Source organism: Phacochoerus africanus, chromosome 1 (genome assembly GCF_016906955.1).
Source record: "Phacochoerus africanus isolate WHEZ1 chromosome 1, ROS_Pafr_v1, whole genome shotgun sequence".
Classification (NCBI taxonomy): domain Eukaryota; kingdom Metazoa; phylum Chordata; class Mammalia; order Artiodactyla; family Suidae; genus Phacochoerus; species Phacochoerus africanus.
This window is the reverse complement of record NC_062544.1, coordinates 266,459,615-266,478,755: the sequence shown is the minus strand read 5'-3', so window position 1 is coordinate 266,478,755 and position 19,141 is coordinate 266,459,615. Positions and strand designations below refer to the sequence as shown.

Sequence of the window (19,141 nt, the reverse complement as noted above, 5' to 3'; positions counted from 1 at the left end):
AATGATTTCTTCCCTTCCATGTTATAAAATCTCAACATTGGTTTATAAGGGAAAATAAACCCAATTCTGTGATATCACATGAATAGAGTTTCTAGGAAAATGTTTTGTAATCATTGGAGTTGCAAACTTCATTTAGAAACAAAAACAATTATCCTGGGCTATTAATGTATATCCAGAGAAGCAGATGATATGAAGGGATTAAATGTTTTAAAAATTTATTGGGAGAGGGAGCTCAGTGGGTTATAAACTCAACTAGTATCCATAAGGATGCAGGTTTGATCCCTGGCCTTGCTCAGTGGGTTAAGGATATGGCATAGCTGTGAGCTGTGGTGTCGGTCACAGACATGGCTCAGATCCTTAGTTGCTGTGGCTGTGCTGTAGGCAGGTAGCTCTGTCTCTGATTCAACCCCTAGTCTGGGAACTTTGACATAGCCATGATGCAGCCCTAAAAGCCAAAAAGAATAAAAGAAAAAAAAATATTGGGAAAAATATATGTTTGAAGAAGACTAGGGAGGGGCTTTCAGATTTCACTATGAAATTCTAACTTAGAAGTAAGAGCGAAAAAACAAAACAAAAGGGTCATAGACTACCTTTCATTCTAAGAAAGGTTCTTCAAAATTAGGAATTACTGGGGCCAAATTCTGCTTATAAAGTGGTCATTAGTCTCCTAGAATGCAAATCATTTGAGATCTCCTTTGAACTCTACATGGGAATTGTGGCTCTAGCACTGACATGACACTGGATTTCCAAAGGATAAGCCTTGATGCTTCTTTAAAGAAGAGATCTACAAATGGGCCCACATGTCCACAATGCCTGTGTTCACTGCTTCTAAGGACTCTCTTACTGGAGGCAAAATACCCCTAGGGTCTTAAAGTAGTGATGACGTCAGGGATTGGACAGTGTCACTCCAAATCATGAAAACACATTAAACTTGTGAAGACTCCTGTGACTACTGGCATCATGGGGGTAAATTACATGCCACCTCAAACCTAATCCAAGGGACAGAAACTTAGATATTCTTCAGATTAAGATATCTTCCCATGAAAAATGTCCAATAATTTATCTTATTTTCTTACTATAGAACTTCTTGCCCATCCCCAAAAAGAGTCTAAACTAGTTTCCTTGCCTTTTAAATAGCTCCCTATCCCATTACAAATAAGACCTAACATAGTTTATATGTCTCTGGATAGTAACATTCAGTTGATATTTAAAAAATCCTGGAGTTCCCGTCGTGGTGCAGTGGTTAACGAATCCGACTAGGAACCATGAGGTTGAGGGTTTGATCCCTGCCCTTGCTCAGTGGGTTAACGATCTGGCGTTGCCGTGAGCTGTGGTGTAGGTTGCAGACGCGGCTCGGATTCCACGTTGCTGTGGCTCTGGCGTAGGCCAGTGGCTGCAGCTCCGATTGGACCCCTAGCCTGGGAACCTCCATATGCCGCGGGAGCAGCCCAAGAAATGGCAAAAAGATGGAAAAAAAATAAAATAAAAATTAAAAAAAAAAATCCTACACTGACTAAATTTAGTGACTATCACTTGTCAGACACCATAGTAAGAACAATTCCAAGAAGATACTTAAGATACAGTGTCAGCACTCCAGATGTTTCCCTGTTTGTTGACCAAACAGCTCAAATGCATTCAAATTGCTTTTCCTGTTTTCTTCCTAAAGCTTAATATTTTAGAAAAAATATACTTTGTCATTAATGTCCCCTGTCTTTTTTTTTAACTGATCATGTTCAAAGATCACAAATAGTTGATATAATGGACTAGAAACATTTAGAACATTTATACAGTTGATTAGATATAGATTCAATTATAATCTGTAAATCTAATAATGTGATACAGAATACTTACAAGAAGAGTGGCAAGATTTTTTCAAATAAAATTTTTTATTGTCAGGTTATTTTAATTATAGAAAATATTCTAGACTATTTGTAAGAGATATTATGAACTATGGCTTACTCCAGGTACTGAAGAAAAGGCATGAGTAGTAAAATGCAGTCGAATAAGCCAATACATCTTTTCATGACAGAGGAAATCCTTTATTGTAATTATTAATTTCTTCCTGCTTTGGTCCTTGGACTTTGGGAATGATACCATTATTAAATAAATAGACCTATAATCCATGCGCATATCATCAAAACCTTACTTATTAACTATTTATAAAACAATATATATGCACAGTGACGTGGTAAGATTTTACTCTGTCATAACTATCACTATAGGAGAACAATGTTAGCTAATGCATTACAGTGGTTTTAGAGAAAGTTACAGTCTTTCATGTCTTAACTTCTTAGTGACTTGACATCATAGAAAATGCCATAATGAAATGAAAATAATTACCACTCATTTTAAAACCAATAGTTCTTAGGTAGTATGAATATATAAATTTGAGAAAAACCAATAGCAGATTAATTAGAATACTGAGAATAATAGCATAAACCAATCATGCTCTTCTAAAAACCAACTCAAAAATAGAACACACAAGAAAAAATGAACCCCTTAAATGTATACATTCATGAAAAATTAAATAGAAACTATATTAAAAGATGAATACACAGTTGGTTCTATTTATTTCAAAATTGCACATTAATGTATATTAACTTCCCTTCTCCTCCCGCCTCCTTAGTGGCACTTGTTTTCATGGGTGTTTTATAATCATCATTATATTCAGTGAAGCATATGGCTCCTTTTACATGCACAAAATGAAATGCATGTTTAGGGACCGCATAACTAACTATGAGCCTCTCCTCACCATCAGGGTATTATTTTCAGAAATCCTTGTGAGGCTGCAGCTACAACCACATCTTTCACAGATCATCAACACTGTCAAATGCATTTAGGAAGATAGTCAAATGGGCATAGACAATTTCAGCAGCATAGAAAGAGTTAGGTCAGTATTTTTTTAACTGCTTGCCAAAACTACAGTGTATTTTAGTAGTAAAGAAAGTCCCAAAGTGTTACACTCATCCTTTTCTCACTTCTCTAGGCTAAGTATATCATAAAGAAAAATACAATTCTGCATTCTTCATTTTGCAACAACCAGTATAGGAAGGGTATTAAAGTTACCTATGTAAAGAGTAAGAATTTCATATTGAATATGTTAATAGTTCCAACTCAGTGATGCATACGAGATGTACATAAAAGGAAGTAGTTCTATAAAGCTGTATATGAAATCATGGATAAAAATGATATGAGGCAAGTCTAAGCAAGACTAAAACATGAATTGTACTTTTGTTATTAGATAAGGTCCAAGTGTAATATAAGCCATGTCATTAAACATTATAAAGAGAGGCATTTTCTAAAGTTCACAGATATAACTTAAAATACAATAAATTATGAATCAAATAAAGTTGGAGCAACATTAATTTCAGAAGTTATAAAAGACGATGGAAATATTCAAGCAGTTTAATTTATTTTTTAAATTGAGGTGCATTTTACCTGCTGTGAAATAGGATTTTTGTATTGATAGATCTATGAATTTTCACAAATGCAAAGTCATGTAGCTACCAGCTTAAATAAGACATAGAACAGTTCCAAACCCCACTGCTCCCTCTAAATCCCCGCCCACCAAATCCCTTGTGCTCCTTTGTAGTCATCTCCTCCCCTGCCCTAGTCCCTCACAACTGTTGATCTGTTTTCTGTCTCTATTATTTTGCCTCTTCCTGAATGTCATATAAAAAGGACATATATGTGGCCTTAAAAGTTGATGCTTCTTTCCCTTAGGACAGATAAGAAAGACCTTGAGATTCACTTGTACTGTTGCCTGCATGTGGGTCACCACAGGAGACATTAATCTAATACAAATAGATCCCATAAATTTGCCTGGAGAGTCTTGTTTGATAGGTTGTACGTAGTGCATGATGAATAAATCTGAGACCCTTGGCTCAGGTTATTTGAAGAAAAAGGACTTTGAAACATACTGTGAGTTGCCCTGAAGTAGGCAAAAGTAAATGCCCCCAAATTAATTCAGAAAACTGTTTGCAGATATAGTTAAAGGGGTAGAGACTTAAGCCTCCTGGTGCCATGCCCATTTCCAAGGCTAACATGGTCTTGAGGTATCATGGCTCCTAGTCATATTGATAAAGATCATGTGCACACATTGGACACCCCACTCTAGAACAGAGGGTGGAAAATTAAATCACCTCTGCAGAAAAGTAGCATTCATTACTTATAAGCAATGGAAATTCTTATAATTAGAGAAGTAAAGGAAATGTATTAGAATTATTTTATTGTAATAAATGAGCAAGACAAAAACTATATTTCATCAACTCTTTTATGTGGAATATTCAGGATTACAAATGGCAACAGGCCCACCTGGACCTAGAGATTTGAATATTTCTCCTTTGACCTCTACCTCATCCTCTCCTTGCCCCATGTTATGGCCTGAATTCTGTCCCCATCCCCTAAAGAAAACAGATACATTGGAGTCCTAACCCATAGTATCTCAGAATGTGAACTTATTTGGAAATAGGGTTATTTTAGATGTAATAAGTTAAGAAGAGGCCATATTGAAGTAGGATGAGTCCCTGTTCCAATATGACTGGTCTCTGTATAAGAAGATGGCCATGCGAAGACATGCACAATTAGAGTAACACTTGATAAAGGCAGAGATTGGGGTTATGCATCTTCAAGGGAAGGAATGCCAGAAATTGCTAGAAAACTAGAAGCTAGTAAGAACAAAGGAAAGGTTCCCCTAGAGGTTTCATGGATAAATAGCCTTGAAAACACTTTCAGACTTAGAGCTTTCAGAACTTAGAAAAAAAATATTATTTTAATGTTCCATTTTGCTATAGAAGTTTTAGGAAACTAATAAATCCAAGTACAAATAATCTGAGCTTTTTTTAAAAAAATTTATGTTAAGTTTATTCTCGTGTGCTGAAAATTGGTTTCCTTCTGAACCAGAGGGAGGGGAAAGTCAGGATATATGATCACAGAATGCTCCAGGTTTATATCACCCGTTTTTTTGTTTGTTTGTTTTATTTTGTTGTGGTCCCCAGAGAAAATGAAAATTCCCTCCATCTAGTCTCTGTGTTCAAAACTCAAGGGAAGAACTATGACTGGTCAATCAATGTGATTATTGTCAGCATGACTGGGACACTAACTCTCCCCTTTGACAAGAAGGGGAGGAAGGCAAAGTGATTCACAGGTTCTCATGGAGTACAGGTGTGTAATGATAAGGGTACATTTTGAGGGGAACTTGTGTACAATTTCATTCTTGGTTCAGAAGGGCTACTGGGCATTCAAAGTAGAGATTTTTAACTAGATTGATAGATGAGAGATGTATATTTATATAGACATACATATGTACACATAAGCAACAGTAAAACAAACGCATTTTCACAACTTCTAGTGTACTATATATATTTTTCTACTGTTGTCATATTTTAAGAAAGTGGATGATCAAATGTATTTATTATCTGCATTTATAGGGAAACCCAATTGAAGCATAAAGTGAGGATCCTCTTTTACGCTGAGAACAGAACCTAATGATTATAATTTTTTTCATTTTTTTTAAAGTTTTATTGAATTATACTTGATTTACAATGTTATGATAATTTCTACTCTACAACAGTGTCAGTTATGCATATATAGATATCCATTCTTTTTCAGACTTTTTCCATATGGATTATGATAGAGTATTGGGTGGAGTTCCCTGTATTATAGAGCAGGTCCCTGTTGGCCAGTCATTCCATATGCATAGCCAGTCCCAAAGCCTCAGTCCATCTGTCCATCCCTGCCCCACACCTGTCCCTTTTGGTAGCCATAAGCTTTTTTTCAGTCTGTGAGTTTATTCTTGCTCAGCAAATAAGTTCATCTGTATCCTTTTTTTTTTTTTTAGATTCCACATGTAAATGGTATCATATGATGTTTATCTTTCACTGTCCAACTTCACTTAAAATAATATAAACAAATGGACCTAATTAAACTTAAAAGTTTTTGCACAGCAAAGGAAACCATAAACAAAATGGAAAGACAACCCACAAAATAGGAGAAAATATTTGCAAATGAAGCAACTGACAAGGGATTAATCTCCAAAATCTACAAATAACTTATGCAGCTCAAATCAAAAAAACAAACAACCCATTCAAAAAAATGATCATAAGCTTTGGAGTTCCTGTAGTGGCGCAGTGGTTAACAAATCCGACTAGGAACCATGAGGTTGCGGGTTCGGTCCCTGCCCTTGCTCAGTGGGTTAATGATCTGGCGTTGCTGTGAGCTGTGGTGTAGGTTGCAGACGCGGCTCGGATCCTGCATTGCCGTGGCTCTGGGTAGGCCAGTGGCTGCAGCTCCGATTCAACCCCTAGCCTGGGAACCTCCATATGCCGTGGGAGTGGCCCAAGAAATAGCAAAAAGACAAAAAAAATGATCATAAGCTTTGAGGTCAGAGAGACTGTGGATTCTCATCCACGCTCTGCTGCTTGTCACCTGTCTGATCTTCATGATTAATTCTCCCTCTTAGAACTTCAGTTTCTTCTCCCTGGCAATGGCTCTTGTGAGGATTAAATAAGATACATGAAGTATTTAGCAGAGTGTCTGGGATTTTTAGTGAGTGTTTAACAATTATCAGCTAGATTTTTTTTATTGTTTTAATTTCTCATTTCCAGATGAGACAATTACTGATAGGAGGACTATGTTCTTATTTTCCTGGTCATGTTTATGTATGTGTCTGAAGTCGGAGAACAGAAAAGAAGACAGACTGGAGGGGGCAGGATTTGTCTCAGGTTTGGGACAATGGGAAAATACCCCCATGACTGCTGAGGTTGAGGTGGTATAGAGCAGCTCTCATGACTGTAGAAGTTTGGTCAATTATGGTTCAGATTGTTCTTCGTAGCCCACAGAGGTAAATTTTATAAAGGACAATTTCATGTCAGGGTGAGTCCCTTTACCGAAACTAAACGTCAGAAGGCACTGTAGAAGTGGATTAAGTAGCATATATGTTCTACTCTCTCCCATGAGCTCCCAACATCTAAGAGGTAACAACATTCACTGTCTATTCTTGCTAACCATGGGTGATGCTGAGATGCCATAGGAACCCAGAAGCAAAGGTTAAATAAAGCAAAACCTATTTAAATCTCCAGGGAAGAATTGTGGCTTATATCATCAAGATTTTTAAGTCTCTATCTATGGATATCTGAAGCTTCACACCTTTTTTTTTTTTTTAAGTGTTAAGGTATTATCTATTTTGCCTAACTTCTAGGTGACCCTAATGACTATAAGACAATAATAACAATCCATGTAGTATTTATAATTATGATAAAATCATAGTTAAGGGAACATAAGTTCATCATTCTTCACATTTCCCTGTAGAGAAATGGAGGTTCCCAGACTAGGGATAGAATTGGAGCTGTAGCCACCAGCCTATGCCAGAGCCACAGCAATGTCAAATCTGAGCTGTATCTGCAACCTACACCACAGCTCAAGGTGGCACTGGATCCTTAACCCACTGAGCAAGTCTGCCAGCGATTGAACCCACAACCTCATGGTTCCTAGTTGGATTTGTTTCTGCTGAGCCACGTTGGGAACTCTTTTTTACATGATAATTTTTAAATGTCAAAATGCTCATCAAATCTGTTGTTTTGTAAATTTTCTGTTCAAAAACTATTATAAATATGCAAAAATATTGAATATTTAGTGATACCTACAACTTGTGTTCCTGGCTTTATTTTTTATTTAAATATTAATTTTCTTGGCTTGAGAGTCCACCAGAAAAAGACATTATAAAGTTGGTGTTATCTTTAAATATAATTTGCTTAATTTTTTATAGTAGAAATTCGTTATTTGGGGAGTGTACATCGTGGTGCAGCCGAAACAAATCTGACTAGTAACCATGAGGTTGCGGGTTCAATCTCTGGCCTCCCTCAATGGGTTAAGGATCCAGCATTGTGGTGAGCTGTTGTGTAGGTTACAGATGCAGCTTGGATACTACATTGCTGTGGTGGAGGCTGGCAGATGTAGCTCTGATTAGACGCCTAGCCTGGGAACCTCCATATGCTGTGGGTATGACCCTAAAAAGAAAAAAAAATATGTTATCTGTATTTTTGGGGGATTTAAAATACTCTCTTTGAACCATTTATATTTTCTCAATAAGAAATTTCATTTTAACTCAAAGCATTATTCCTATAGATATTATAAAACATGAATTATGAAAAGGAAATCAACTACTTCTCACTTAAATTATATTTTTCTTTATTTATAGGTATCCTTCTTTGCTTCTTTCTTCTACTTATACTATTTGTCTCTTTGGCCAAATTTAGGTAACTTAAAATTTGGCACACAAAGAACTTTAAAAACTTAAGAATAAAACTAGCATATGTGTAAAGGAATGGATTTTCAAACAAGGCTGAATGTGAATCTTGGCTCCAACATTTAGGCTGAAATATTTAGGCAACTTTCTTAACCTCACTATGACTTGGTTTGTTTTGGTAATTGATTTAATATGTGTTCACTTAGAAAAGCATCTGAGATATAGTAAGTGCTAAAAAAGTGGTAGCTCTAATTTAGCAGGAATAAAGATTGTTTATCATCAAGAAATATAAGAAGATAGACTTAATTTTATAAATTGCTATAATTAAAATGAGACTTTAATGCACATACACATTAATATATTTTGCATAAATGATCAAGGTATCATCAATTGATTAGTAGCAAATAAAAATTAATTTAGAAAATGTTTTACATTAATATATGAGAACATTTCCCTAAACGTTACTAAAATAGGGAGTCAATGAGATATCAGTAATCACCCATTTAAAATGGCAGTAATTATGACAGTGGCACCATCAAGTATCTGTTTGTGAAAACACTAGAACTCACACAAGCCTCAAAGGATTGTAAAATGGTTCAACCATTTTGGCAAACTGCTTGTCAGTTTCTATAAAGTTAAATCTACCCTTTATTATGTGATACCTAAATTCCACTCCTAGGCATTTACTAAAGAAAAATGAAAATACATGTCCACAAGACAATTTGGACATCAAAGTTGATAAAAACTGGATTCATAATAATCAAAGCCTGGAAATAACACAATGTCCATCAGTATTAGAATAGATAAATTATAACAAATTTCTGTAAAGGTAATACTTCGCAGCAATAATATGGCATAAGCTATTGAGGTACTCAGTATAAATGAATAGCAAAACCATTTTACTGATGAACTAACTTGTATGATATTTTGTCATTTACACAAAATTATAAAACAGGCAAAACCAATCATAAAGAAGCTTACTGTTGCCAAGCTCCAAAGTGGGGGATACTGACAAAAATAGGAGGGTAGGGTATATTGGAAAAAATAGAAAAATTCTACATTCTGGTTATGGTGGTGGTTATATGGATGAATGCATTGGACAATATCCGTTGACCTGTACACTTAAAAAATGGGTGCACTGTGTTCTATATAATTAACCTCAAAAAATGACAAAAAGTAGGACTATTCCCAATATCAAGGATTAACTAGAGAAAGAAATAGGACTCTCCATATTTATTTGTTCTACGTTGGGCGAGAAAACACTGGGCTTGATGATAGTGGTTCTGACCCAATAGAGTCAATTATACCCAATTTATATGGGGCAAATTAAGATTATATAAGCTTGTATTTGCTTTATTAATAAAAAATTGTCTGGTTCCTCAGTATTTTCTAGGAATTTCTGAAAGTGTTTTCAAATTTAAAAAAAATATATCTTAAGAGTTGGCCCATATTATTTTCTTTCTCTTGCTTTTCTCAGACCACCAGACTATTCTTTCTATCAATGGTTGTTGTAAGCTAAACCCCCATTGTATGAAGCACAGTAATCATCTCAGCATTGATGCTGTCGTATGAGTCCTTTCTGCTTGTGAGGGAAGAATGCTGATGGCACTTCTCTGTCACTACTCCATTTCAAGTAGATGGCAAAACATTTTCTCTTCCTCCTGACAAAGTTGAAAACAGTTTACGTCTTGCTTTGAGAAGGCTAAGTATTATGGCAGCGAAGTATAACAGAGTAACTTCGGAACACTGGGCAGTCCTAGAGTTTCGACCAGTATACAATGTTTCTGTTTTCTCCTCAGATCCTGAGCAAGCTGAGGTGAGAACTAAGGAGTAAATATCAGGGCCAAAAATACTACCTTTATTCTGAATAAACACAAATAGAAAGATATAGATTAGCATACAAAGCAAATGGACCCTCTATGCAGAACTAATGAGACAAACCAGGCTGTTAGAGGCAGTATTGATGAGATCAGTGATCAGCATAGCACACAGAACACAAATTCTCCTTGGGCAAGCTGGAGCCTCAGAGAAAAAAAAAATCATCTGTTATTCAATCCAAATTTTCACATCATGTATTTCTTTCCACCACACAAGAGACAAAGTAGAGAGAAAGCAAAGTAGAAGGAAACACAGTATTCTCCCCTTGAAGAATATTTTATCTCCCTCACAAGATCCAGTGTGTACCCTTTTCCATCTTGATGCATATTCCAAGAGGCTGAGTTTATGGAGTAAATCAACAGGATTCATGATCTCTGAACCCACTGGGTTTGGGTAATGGGAGACACTGCTAGGAGATAAGAGCTATTGGACAAAGGTGGCCAGTGGCTTCATTTCCCTACAGACATCTATAGCAGTTGTCATCCTTTCCAAAACCCCAGCTCCAATTCTTTCTCTGGATTAAACCATTTGCTGCTTTTATCCCTAACCTTTCTTTCCTACAGATAGTAACTTCTCTCATGGTTTGTCTAATCTTGGCCACTCAGGTAAACAATCCCTTCTGCAGATACTTTATCTTTGTCTATTACAGCACCATCTCTTTCTTTTTTCTTTCTTTTTTTTTTTTGTTGTTTTTGTTTTTGCCAGCTACTGTATTAAAATGACAGTTTGTTCCCAGTTCTCCTCATTACAGTACAAATTCTGATATCCAGATCGTCTCAGGATCTTACTCTTATGACAGAGAATATTTTAGACATGATCACACTTAGCAGACACAGTAGAAATTTGAATATTTGACAGAACATAGGGATATGCCAATCGAGAACTGGTAATAAACATGAGTAGTTAATATTAAGTATTTGGGGTCAAATAAGGACAATATAAATTCCTTTTAAATCAGTTTGATCTTCTTACAGTTGGCTTATAGTTGTGAACTGAAGTTTGGCACTTGCCATCAGCCTCTACATGGAGTAAAACATGAGCCACTGCAGCTACAAATCCGCTGTACCCCCTGAGTGCCACTCAGGGTGGAAACTAGGAGTGAGGCTCTCTGTGGCCTGGGAAAACTGGGAGAAGAGGCCTTCAGATAATCAGATATTTTTAGAAGAAGATCTTATGTGCCAAATTCTTGCATCTCTTCATGTCTAGAAAAACACTAAAATCCTTCATGTAGATGTCTGCCCCTTGTGACTTAGCAGTAACCTTCAGGAGATCAGCAACAAACTTTTGTAAAATGTTTGTGGTGCATGCACCTCCCCCTCACCTTTATCATATCCTGATATTTCCCCCTTTCCTCTTTTGGTGGTATTTCAGAGCAATCTGTCGTTAAGAATAAAAGAATACCACAGTCATCTGTGAATGCAGTCACCTCCAAGGGTGAGAGCCAGTGAGTCCTGCAGGCTGTGAAAACTCAGGATACTGGCCCTAACAGCAGAGTTGCATATCAAAGGAAGGATCTGAGGGAGCCCAGACCTCTTTTGTTCCTGCTACCTGTCCTTTGTTGCAAAGACTCTTATATATTCTAGCTCCTCCCTCACCACCTCGAGTGATTTCTTAGGGCTACCTGAGATGCTGTCTCCCAGGCTTAAGTCCTAATTTCACCCTATATAAAACTTAACTCTCGACTTTCATGTTGTGGATTTTTTAAGTCAACATAGTCATCACATTTCAACAACTGGCAATAATGGTAGACTACACTAGTGTTTTCTGGACTCTTTAATTCAGCCAGTGCTATAAAAAGAAAACAATGCAACTTTATAAGACATTCTACAGTCATTATTTTCTGTTCCAAGAAATGTGAACATCAGTCACTTAAAACCATAAATCATCAAGATACATTTTTCTTTGAACCAGTTTATATAAAGAATTATATAGAAAAGGTCATTTCATGTGATAATTTGTATTTCCTCAGATAAACTGTCTTATTTAAAAATATACATTCTCATTATATATGGCTACTATGACTAAAAAAATTGATATGAACAGACAGAAAGCCAATGAAACAATATATCTTGTCTTTTCCACACCAATTACAATATGATTAAAATGATTAAAACTCCAAATGGAGACAAAGGTAAAAAAAAAAAAAGTATTATTCACAAAAAGACATTTTAAGTACTTTGTAAATTTTAAACAACTTTAGATGGTGTCAATTTTTATCCCCTTAAGGCAGTTTCAATTTGAATAGTATCAAGTCATGCAAGTTGTGTCTCCCTTCTAGACTGAAGTTAAATAAAACTGTTTCATTTCCATATCCACAGTTAAATTGCATGAAAAATTAGCATCTGTTCAGAAGTGAAGCTCTCCCTGGGGCCATGTACTGGAGGATTCTGTGTGTCCCAGCAAATCTAAGAGAAGACTTCAGATCCCCCAAATGTCTCCAAAGTAATTTACTTTTTTTTTTTTTGTCTTTTTGCTATTTCTTTGGGCCGCTTCCGCGGCATATGGAGGTTCCCAGGCCAGGGGTCGAATCGGAGCTGTAGCCACCAGCCTACGCCAGAGCCAGAGCAACTTGGGATCCGAGCAGCGTCTGCAACCTACACCACAGCTTACGGCAATGCTGGATTGTTAACCCACTGAGCAAGGGCAGGGACCGAACCCGCAACCTCATGGTTCCTAGTCGGGTTCGTTACCCACTGCGCCACAACGGGAACTCCGTAATTTACTTTTTAACTGTGGGAAGCCTTGGTCTGAGTAAGAGAGCTCTTTGAAAAAATTTCAGTTTAATTACAAATGTTAGTTATTTTTATCCAAGTCACCATTCATAGCAGCATTTTTTGTTGTTATATAATTGCAGCCTCAAATGATTCACCTAATAGGTGAGCTAGACTACATGTGTGTTTATCAAAAAAGTTATCAGAAGAAATCAAAGAAGCAGTGTTGTGGAGACTACATTAAACAATTTTTACTTAATTTTTAATAGTAAAAGACAGTAACCAGAGAAGTGTGTAAAAATGTTAAATATATGCTAACAGGAAATAATAGAAGACACAGCAGATAGCTGCTAAAATTTAAGAAAAAATCACTGAAATTGAGGTCAGAAAAGCAATTTCTTATAAGTTTAAATATTAATAATACAACATTTGGCAAGTCAATTTTTCTATCCTCCCCATTTACATGAAGAGAAAGTATTTCTAGATTATTTCACATGTTCTGTGCAGCATTTATATTCTGCAATTCTAGTGGTAAGAGGCAATTTAATTAAATATAATAATGTATTTTCTATCCCATTCTCTTTCTTTATGGAAATTAATATTTGTGAAAAATCATAGAAGAATTGACAACAGGTAGAGAAAAATTTAGACCTTGAGGCCATATGAAGTATTTAGTCAATCATTCATTGAATATAATCAATTGGTCTAGCCACGGTGGTTGGTTTCTAGTTCTGGGTATTATTGTTCACCTGCTAACTTAAGGGCAATCAAACTGTTACTGGACTGCATTCTCTTCTTCACCTGTTAAAAAGGTGATACATGTTGAAACAGTGAGTCTAAATATCACTTATTCAGAAAAAATACAATGATACTACCATCTTCCTCCCACTGTTTATATTAGTTAATCCATTCATATATTTAATCATAATAAGGAAAATATAATCATATCTGTATGAGTTTCTTATTGATGCCTTAGCAAATTACCACAGACTTAGCGGCTTCAAATAGCATTAATTTATTATCTTACATTTCTGTAGGTCAGAAGTCTGATTCAAGTACCATTCCAGGGCTAAAAGCAAGGTGTCTGTAGAACCGTGTCCCTTTCTAGAGGCTATAAAGTAGGAACTGTTTCCGTTCCCATTCAGATCATTAACAGAACTCACTGTCTTGTGGTTGTAAAATTAAAACCTTGTGTCCTTGCTGGCTGTCCGGTGAGGACAGTTTCCAATTTGAGACAACCCACACTCCCCGGCTCTTGTCTTTCTCCCTTTATCCTCCATCACAAAAGCCAGCACCTTACACTTCAAATTTCTCCTTCTTTATCTACTTTGTCTTTCTGACTCACCCAACAAATAGTCTCTATTTTAGTACTCAAGTGCTTAGATTAGAGCAACCTAGATAATCCAGGATAACCTCTCAACTACAACATCTTTAATCTTAATCACATTTGCAAAGTCCCTTGTGCATTATATTCTCATAGGTTCTTAGGACCTGTGATGTCTCACAGAACATAAAATGACATGCATTAATCTGGTTACTACACTTTGAAATAGGCAAAAAAGATTCATCTTTCCAATAGAATGCTCTACCCTCTGGTGACTGAAACATATAGGGATATGTTATTTCCATTAACATAGAAGAATCTAGTTCAGATTAATAGCAATGTAATTTTAATAATATTTTAAAAATTTCCTCTGTGTTCCTTTGTGGTTCAGGAGAATAAGTATCCAAGATAGTAATTGCAGCAGTTTGGGTCACTACTGAACTTCCCCATGCTGTGGGTGCAGCCAAAAAAAAAAAAGAATTGTCTCTATAGAGTTCTGTTACACCATTCCTTTATGCTATCTTTAATCACAAGTCATATCTTTTTTTTTTTCTTTTTTTGTCTTGGAGTTTCCCAAGCTAGGGGTCAAATTGGAGCTGTAGCTGCTGGCCTACACCACAGCCACAGCAACACAGGATCCAAGCTGTGTCTAAGGCCTACACCACAGCTCATGGCAATGCCAGATCCTTAACCCACTGAACAAGGCCAGGGATTGGACCTGCGTCCTCATGGATACTAGTCAGATTCGTTTTTGCTGAGCTACAATGTGAACTCCACAAGTTATATCTTTATACACTGTGTGTCCATCAAAATAGATTTATAATTAGTGTTTTAGGCAGTTTTCTTTATAAGACTAAAAATGCTTCTTTAAAAAAACAAAAACAGTGAAGCTAAATAAACTGTCATAGCTTAGCGAAAGTGCTATGGAACTTATATTTTTATTCCTAAAAGTATTGAATGTATGGATTGAAAAAATCTGATAACTGCTAAGGGAAATGGATGAAAATATATCTATAAGTAAAAAGTTATGATGCTACTTCACAACATGACAAAAATTGCCCTTATATGGGGGATGGGGGAGGGAATGCAGCTTTACAAATGCTGATAGTATTGGTGAATAATTTGAAAGTCATTATCTCTGGGAAGGGAGAAATTGCTGCTGTGAGGAGAGGAAGATTTTTTTTTAATTACTCAATTTTATTACATTTATAGTTTTACAACAATCATCACAACCCAATTTTATAGCATTTCAATCCCAAACCCAGGTGCATCCCCCCACTTCCCAACCTCTCTCATTTGGAAACCATAAGTTTTTCAGAGTCTGTGAGTCAGTATCTGTTCTGCAAAGAAGTTCATTGTGTCCATTTTTAGATTCCACATGTAAGTGATAACATATGATGTTGGTGTCTCACTGTCTGGCTGACTTCACTTAACATGATAATTTCTAGGTCCATCCATGTTGCTGCAAATGCCATTATTTCTTTCCTTTTAATGGCAGGGTAATATTCCATTGTGTATATGTACCACATCTTCTTTATACACTCCTCAGTCAATGGACATTTAAGGAAGCTGTTATTTTGATAGCAAATTTATTAAATCATTTGACTGTTAAAATAATGTGCATATGTACTTACGAAAAAAGAAAAAATAACAGCATATCTTTTTTATTATTATTATTTTTAATAGTTATTTCCCCAATACATTTTTTTTTCTACTGTACAGCATGGTGACCCAGTTACACATACATGTACACATTCTACTTTCACGCATTATCATGCTCCATCATAAGTGACTAGACATAGTTCCAAGTGCTACACAGCAGGCTCTCATTGCTAATCCATTCCAAAGGCGATAGTTTGTATCTGTTAACACCAAGCTCCCCAACCACCCCACTCCCTCCCCTCTCCCTTGGCAACCACAAGTCTATTCTCAAAAATATGGAATGCTTCACAAATTTGCATATCGTCCTTGCGTGTCCATGCTAATCTTCTCTGTATCATTCCAATTTTAGTGTATGTGCTGCCAAAGTGAGCACTGATCTTAAAATAAGAAAGTGCATGTCCCTTTTGCAGTTGAATAAATTTGTAATTGCAACATAAATGTATTCATGCTGTAAAACAAAATACTGAAATACTCAAGCGAATTGTTCTCCCTGTTTAAGTAAAATGTTGGAATGATAATGCATCTAAAAATGAAGTACAACATTACAAACAGAATAATTCTAAACGCAGCTCTAACTATTGAATGATACCTTAACTGCATGTACATTATTTGATATTTTTGAGGCAAAGTGTGAATACATGATCCCTGTGTCAACTTGATGTAGAAAGGTGAACTGATGTCAGGTGTTTTTTTATATTATAATTCAATGAAAATTATAAAAAAAGTTTAGGATAATTATTGATTAAAACTTATTGGATAAAATAGGAAGACTCATTTTCCCTTGATTTTAGAAAAGTAGAATATCAGAAGGTTTATTATCAGAAGAGTTGCCAGAAATAATGGTATGTTTTGTTTAGCTGTCCACATTTCTGTTTATGCATCATACCTGTTCTATTTATTCTCTGAAAAAAATAAGTAGTGAAAAGTTTCCCTTAACTAGCTTAAAGAATCTTAAATCACATTGTTTAATAAATGTTCAAAATAGTTTTCTTACGCCAAGATGTTCTTATTTCACTGTAGAGTTGAATCTCTCCTTCAGCTTAAGGACATACTCAGAAAAAAATATTTCTGGGAACCACTATGAATGTTCTATTTTCTATTAAATTTTTTTCTTTTAAACTGTGATACACCAAAAAATAAATAAATAAAAATATATAAAATGGAGTTCCCATCGTGGCACAGCAGAAACAAATCCGACTAGAAACCATGAGGTTGTGGGTTTGATCCCCGGCCTCGCTCAGTGGGTTAAGAATCTGGCATTGCCGTGAGCTGTAGTGTAGGTCGCAGACACAGCTCAGATCCCTCAGTGCTATGGCTCTGGTGAAAGCAGGTGGCAACAGCTCCAATTAGACCCCTAGCCTGGGAACCTCCATATGCTACAGATGCGGACCTTAAAAGACAAAAAACACGGAAATGAAATAAAATAAACTGCGATAGAGAAGAAAATGTTGGCTTTTTTGCAGTTAAACTTTTTCCATTGCTCGGTGTCACTTCAATCTTTTCCCTTTCATAATGAAATATTTCATCATGAATGAAATGTTCATAATGAACATTTTGCAACCTAAAATTTGTTTTAACTTTCTGCTTCTGGAGACTCTGATCTATGAGACTATCCTATCAAAAGTGGTATCTTCCGGCACATTCTACCTGTTCAAATATTTATTTCCACTTTTAGAGTTTATCACAGGCACAAGCACCATGTTAAAATATCAGTGTGGTTAATCACTTGTCTATAATTCTATTTACCAGTATTATTTATGCTATGAATGTTTAAAATGTAACTGAAAAGAATCTGTTAGGTCTATGAACCTCTTATTACCTTCAATAAATTAGTGCATGTTTAAGATATTTTCTATGCAGAATAAACTAATATACTCTGCTACCCTTTGGATGTTTTAGATATTAAAACATACTCAAAAAGCAGTATTTAAGGAGCTCTTTGAATTTTTTGGTTGACACCAAATTTTTAGTGAAACCATGAAACAAATTAATGTAGACATTAACCAATGTTATGGGGATTTTGTGGAATTGAAATATTCAGAACTATATACACTGTGTTTTTCCTTCCCAGAAAGTTATTACCAACCTCAGTTATTACTACTGTTTTTCAGTAGTGTGGATTTGTTAAATTCAATTAGTATGCAGTTAGTTTTGACATTACAGTGAGTTTCCTGATCATGCCTCAATTTATGGATTTATTAATGTCACAACAGTTGTCCATCTCTGTAATGGAGGACATATTTACTACCTGACACAATTCCCAATTTTGATGGGCAGATTACTCTTTGACATCATCCAAACCTGACCTCTAAAGAAATTTCCTATTCTTGATTCCTTTAGATGAGAGGTTTGCAATGTTTCTGTAAAGGGCCAGATGGCAAATATTTTAGGCTCACTAGACAAGTGAAGAAACTTAACATATTATGTAAGTACTTCATATAACTCTTTTTTTTTCATTTTTTAATTATTCAGATAAATTTATCACATCTGTAGTTGTATAATGATCATAACAATCTGATTTTACAGGATTTCCATCCCACAGTCCAAGCACATCCCCCCACTCCCCAAACTGTCTCCTCCAGAGACCATAAGTTTTTCAATGTCTGTGAGTCAGCATCTGCTCTGCAAAGAAGTTCCGTCTGTCCTTTTTTTCAGATCCCACATGTCAGTGAAAGCATAGGATGTTGGTGTCTCATTGTATGGCTGATTTCACTTAGCATGATAGTTTCTAGGTCCATTCATGTTGCTAAAAATGCTGGTATTTCTCTTTTTGATGGCTGAGTAATATTCCATTGTGTATATGTACCACCTCTTCTGGATCCACTCCTCTGTCGATGGACATTTAGGTTGTTTCCATGTCTTGGCTATTGTAAATAGTGCTGCAATGAACATTGGAGTACATGTGTCTTTGAGAGTCATGGTTTTCTCTGGATAGATGCCCAGGAGTGGGGTTGCTGGATCAAATGGTAGTTCTATGTTTAGTTTTCTGAGGAATCTCCATACTGCTTTCCACAGTGGTTGCACCAATTTACAATCCCACCCACAGTGTACTAGGGTTCCTTTTTCTCCACACCTTCTCCAGCACTTATAGTTTGTAGACTTTTGGATGATGGCCATTCTGGCTGGTGTAGGGTGGTACCTCATCGTGGTTTTGATTTACATTTCTCTAATAATGAGTGACGCTGAACATCTTTTCATGTGTTTCTCAGACATCTGTATATCTTCTTTGGAGAATTGTCTGTTTAGATCTTCTGCCCATTTTTGGATGGGGGTTGTTTTTTTTTTTTGGTATGGAGCTACAGAAGGTGTTTATAAATTTTG

At 35.9% G+C, this 19,141-nt stretch overlaps 1 non-coding gene across 1 annotated transcript; it reads right to left on the bottom strand.

Moving 5' to 3' along the window:
* Positions 1–16,089: 16,089 nt before the first annotated feature.
* LOC125114006 (U6 spliceosomal RNA) lies at positions 16,090–16,193 on the bottom strand. Its single transcript, XR_007131665.1, has one exon. It is a non-coding gene; the product is annotated as a U6 spliceosomal RNA (small nuclear RNA).
* Between the last annotated feature and the right edge of the window lie 2,948 nt (positions 16,194–19,141).